At 51.8% G+C, this 5,389-nt stretch overlaps 1 long non-coding RNA gene across 1 annotated transcript; it reads right to left on the reverse strand.

Annotated features, from left to right (window-relative positions):
• Positions 1-361: 361 nt before the first annotated feature.
• LOC144223583 (uncharacterized) lies at positions 362-3,897 on the reverse strand. Its single transcript, XR_013332757.1, has 4 exons — positions 3,750-3,897; positions 2,526-2,616; positions 1,243-1,755; positions 362-575 (listed from the first exon to the last, which is right to left on the reverse strand). It is a non-coding gene; the product is annotated as an uncharacterized LOC144223583 (long non-coding RNA).
• Between the last annotated feature and the right edge of the window lie 1,492 nt (positions 3,898-5,389).

Raw genomic sequence — 5,389 nt, forward strand, 5'->3', positions numbered from 1 at the left:
ATGCACCGTCCCCTGAGCTTTGATTCCAGGGGCTGTTTATTTTGAACATCAGTTTCTACACAGCCCATAATCAGGGGTTCAACCTCGCTCCCCACTGGTGTTCCCTCTGGAGAGGAAGTGGACCAGTCGGGTTGAGTGAGCTGGCATTCTCCCCTTCAGATGTAATTGCGGCCCTGCCCTAGGGACTGGATAGAGAGAAAGAGAAGCTTTCTTCCCAGTCCTTTAGTACAACTGGCTTGTAATTCTTGCCCTTACGAATGACATTTGAGGGAGGGACTCATGAAGAAAAGATATTTGCCAAAGTGGGGCATTCGTGGCTGTAACAAATTACTACATACGGGCTGGCTTGAGACCACAGAAATTTATTTTCTTACAGTTCTGGAGGCTGGAAGTCTGAAGTCAAGACGTCAGCAGGGTCCCAGGCTCCCTCCAAGCTCTCAGGGAGGACCCTCCTTTGCTTCTTTCAGCTTCTGGTGACTCCCGGTATTCTTTGGTTTGCGGCTGCATCATTCAGTTTCTGCCTCTGGCTTCTCCTCGTCTTTTTTTTTTTTATTATTAATGTTTTTTATTTATTTCTAGGAGAGAGAGAGACAGCATGAGCAGGGGAGGGTCAGAGAGAGAGGGAGTCACAGACTGAAACAGGCTCCAGGCTCTGAGCTGGCAGTCAGCACAGAGCCCGACGCGGGGCTCGAACCCACGAACCGCGAGATCATGACCCAAGCGAAAGTCGGACGCTTAACCGACTAAGCCACCCAGGCGCCCCTGGCTTCTCCTCGTCTTAATGAGGGCGCCTGTCATCGGTTGTAGAGCGCATGTGGGCAAAGCAGGGTGGCATTATCTAGAGATCCTTCTTTAATTGCATCTGCAAAGACCTTTTTCCAAATCAGGTCATATTCACAGGTTTGGGGAATTAGGATATGGATGTATCTTTTGGGGGGCCTACCATTCAGCCCACTACAGGCGCCATGACTGATGGGCTCCTGGCTGGGCTGTGAATGCTTGGCTGCTGGTGGATAGGGAGGGTACCATTAGCAGCATCAGGGAGAGGGAAGGATGGAAGGAGCGTGCACGTGGCCCCTGCCGACGACATTGGTTAGTGCCGTCATCAGGGCCCTGCAGGTTAGTGAGGGCCATTCTGGGTACCCATCTCTCTTCCTTTCCAAAGGAGGATACTGTATCAGGAAGTTGGGTTTGGCTCTGCCTCAGTCACAAACAGCCCCCGAATCTCAGTAACTCGCGCACCAAATATTTTTTCTCGTGCTTCCTGAGACGTCTGACAGTCTCACTTGCAGGTCTGCTCCGGGTCACCTTGCCTCTGGGACCAGGCTGATGGAGTGGTAGATTTGGAACAGGGCCAGTCTTGTGGCCGAGGGAGAAGAGCGTGTGGTAAGCCTCAAGGTGGCTCTTGAATCTTCTGCCTGGAAGTGACGGATCTCACTTCTGCTCGTTTCACCGGCCAGGGCAAACCCTATGACCAAAGCTGATGTCAGCAAGGAGGAGAAATATCATCTTTCCCCAGGGAGGGGAAGGGACTATTTATGAACCACAGTAAGGCAGGCCACGGGTGCCGTACGAGGAGCCCCTCTGTCTGTTCAGAAGCTGCAGAACTTTCCACACAGGGAAGATCGCTGCTCATCCAGGCTTTCTCCAAATCCTTGGCACCCTCTTCTCTAAGCACTGTGCTGTCGGCGTGTTCGGACCACACCCTACGCTCTATCCTGTGCTTCCCCGCCATCCCTCCTCATTCTTCATCTCCTAGAAAAAAACAAAACAAAACATGTGGAGTTAAGAGTTTTATGCCCTTGTCTGCAAGGCTGCTATGGGAGCTTCGCTTCCTAAACATACCCCACGTGGAGTATTTAAAGCATGGCTATTTTCACAGCAGCCCCCGGAAGAATACTTCGCTCCTTCCTCTGTTTGCAGAGGCCCTAAGAAATGGTTAAGGACTTAGGCCCGAAGCCACAGATGGACTTAGTGGATCCCAGGAGTCTTCAACGGCGGAGGTTGAAGAGGCCTGAGGGAGGGGGAGGAGAGCTCGGATCAATCTGGGCTTCCACAGCTGGATTGCCAGCGCTCTGCAAGGTCCCGACATTGTATGTCAAATTGTGTGAGAGTAGGTGTCCAGTGTGTGTATATTTTCTGCCAGGAGCCACAGCTTACACCCTATTCTCAAAGAATATGCGACCCCAGAAAGATTAATAGCCACGGAACCTAATCTAATCCCTTCATTACATGGGTGATATGGAAACCGAGGTTTGGTTCCTTGGACCAAATGGACTACTAATCTATTTAATATATTAGCTGATAACTTCATCAAAAGCTTTTCCCCTAAACTTTGGTTTTGTTTCTGTGAGTTCGTTTCTCTATATTACACCATCTTCTGGGAGAAGGGAAGACGCTTTGGAAAGTTACATTGACTTTTAAAGCCACAAGGGGATCACTGGGGACATTCCTACCTCCAGCCTTCCCTTGGCCTCCGCGGGGACCCGTTAAGTCTCTAACAAGCACTTACAGTGCTGGCTTACCAGAAGGGCTTGCTTCGGGAATTTCACAAGACTGGGCCGCTGCTGTCTTGCACCGAAATTTATGTCCCATGAAGCGGAAAGGAGAATGACGCTGGCAGATGACAGAAACAGGATTGCATCAATATTACATGGCTACCAGGCAGAGAACTGATAGGTTTTAATACCACAGCTCCATTTATCCTTCTCTGTTTTCAGGCCACCGCTTGGAGGTGAATGGTAATTCCTTTTTGCAGATACGGAAACAGAGGGTCAATAGTCCATTAAATATTAATTATGTAATATTTCCTAACAGGGTCCGTGGATGGGGCTTCCTGGGTCAGTGAACCCTGACATGGGCTGCAAAGGCAAGTATGTATCTGTATGTGCATGTGGGGGGGGGGAGGGGAGCATGTGAGTTTCATCAAATTCTACCCAGTTCTGTGGCTGTAAAAGGTTCAGAGCTGCTTCTGTTGTATAATGCTTGGCAGAATAGCCCAATCTTAGCACGGAACCCTATTTCTTGATTTCTCGCCTTCTTTGCCTGGGTTGCTCACCTCCACAAGCAGCAGACAAAATCGAAAGCAAGAACCAGTGTGGAAGAGTCACCTTAGATAAGTTTCTGTAACTCATCTCTGGCCTGGAAAGTTTAAAATCTTCCTCTCCTTATGAGAGTCCTGACGATGGTAGAGTCCCAGTAGGTGAAAGGGGAAAGAAACCCTAAAACATGTCAGGATTCACGGACGGGAAAGCCGAGGCCTAAAACATTGATCGCAGTCACATAAGAAATCAGCGTTCGAGTTCCTATGCGTTCCTTTTTGAGAAATCAACTCCAATCTCAGCAGGGCGCCTCTTGCCAAAATTTCTTAACAAATGACAATTCAGGATGACTCATTTTTTTTTTTTTGACATCATGCAAATGAGGGAACCAAGACTGAGTGGCTTTCTGTCCAGAGATGAGGAAATGAAGTCTGTCTGGGGCCACACGTTCCCCTGGGCATGTGGTGGTGTCAGAAATGGGTTCTGGAAGAAGTGGGCCTTTGTCCGTTTCTGTTTCGTGAGTGAGCTCCTGCTCTGGGCCGTGGCTGGAGGGGTGGTTTCGCACCCACACTCCGAGGGAGACTTAGGAGGACTCCCATTGAGGACTGCTCTCTCTAGAGCTGCCTTCAGAGGCCCCTGCTCCCCCCGCCCCAGCCTCCATTCCTTCTGAGGAAAGGATTAGATGTTCCGAGCCAACCAGTCTCTCACCTGAAGCAGAACCACAGTCCTTGGGCCCCTTACACCGAGGGTTCCAAGAGGGACCGAGCTAATGCTGTCATGGTGTGCAGATTTTCTTTTTAAACGGCTTTTTGCCTCCCAGGTGGACTTCCTTCTGGTCCGAGGGACTCTGGACCTCTGTGACTTCTAAGAGGGGTGAAGTTCAGTGTCAGCCTCGCTGACGAGAGAGGTCAGTTGCAGAAGCTGGCCATGCCCTGGTTTCTTCCAAGGAGACAAAACAGTGCTTCTCAGAGGGGCCTGTAAGAAGGCACCTCAGAAATATAGTGATGTTGTTTCCTATAGAGTGGGAAAGCTGGAGGATCCTTTTATTTATTTATTTATTTATATGTTTTATTTATTTCTAGGAGAGAGAGACAGCGTGAGCAGGGGAGGGTCAGAGAGAGAGGGAGTCACAGAATCCGAAACAGGCTCCAGGCTCTGAGCTGGCAGTCAGCACAGAGCCCGACGCGGGGCTCGAACCCACGAACCGCGAGATCATGACCTAAGCAAAAGTCGGACGCTTAACCGACTAAGCCACCCAGGCGCCCCTATTTATTTATTTTAAAGTTTATTTATTTTGAGGGAGAGAGAGAGAGAGAGGGAGTGCACACGTGCCCAAGTGGGGGTGGGGCAGAGAGAGAGGGAAAGAGAGAAGCCCAACCAGGCTCTGGGCTATCAGCGCAGAGCCGGCTCGAACTGATGAACAGTGACATCATGGCCTGAGCGGAAACCAAGATGTTTAACCGACTGAGCCACCCAGGCGCCCCTGGAGGGTCCTTTTAGTACTTTCCACTCAGTGGACAGAGGAGGAAGCTGAGGTCCACACGGGGTCAGTGGCTGCCGAGAGAGCTGGGCAAGGAGCCCCCCGTCTCATGACTGAGTTGGTGGGCTGGACCCTCTACCCATCAATGTCTTTCTATATTCATTCATCTCCCTGCAGGCTTCCTCAAGCTTCGGTCTCCATCCAGATTGTGCCACAGGTCACATTTGCGGGCCCTCAAGTCAAAATTTCAAGCACGGATTCATACCGATGGCAAGATCTGCCAAATGGCATCTAAGGCGCTTGCACTCTGGAACACACCGTAGTGTAAGGTGGGGCTCCCCGGGGCCTTTGCAGCCAGGGTACTGCACTCTCTCTGCCTTAAATCCTCCGGGCGCAGGCCAAGCGCAGAGGCCAGGGCTCCTGCTATGACTTGGCCTCAGCAAGCTCACCATGCACACGTGTCCAACGTGAGTTTTGCGGGAACCGGTTCTTGTCACTTACGCGTGGAGACTGCAAGTCGCCCGCCCCTCCCTGCCCTGCACCAGCCCCTCTGGGTCGTGCTGGGGGCCAAAGGGGATTTGAGATAAAGGGGACACAGGTACAGGCCCCGCCCAGGCCCAGGGCGCGGAACCGAGGCGGGAGGGTAACTCGGGGCCAGCACACTCCCCTCCCCGGGGATGGGGAGGGTGGCCCGGCAGCCAGAAGGAAAACTCCTGGGCTTTTTATTGAATCCATAAAACAAAAGGTGAGGGGGTTTCCGGGCAGGGAAGGAATGCCTGGTTATTTACGGCCGCCGCTCTGCAGAGGAGGAGACCTCGGAACTCCCTCCAAGCGCGCGCGTGACTCACCTCCCCCGGGAGCTGCAGGG

This window comes from Crocuta crocuta, unplaced genomic scaffold, assembly GCF_008692635.1.
Source record: "Crocuta crocuta isolate KB4526 unplaced genomic scaffold, BGI_CrCroc_1.0 scaffold70, whole genome shotgun sequence".
In the NCBI taxonomy this organism is placed as follows: Eukaryota; Metazoa; Chordata; class Mammalia; order Carnivora; family Hyaenidae; genus Crocuta; species Crocuta crocuta.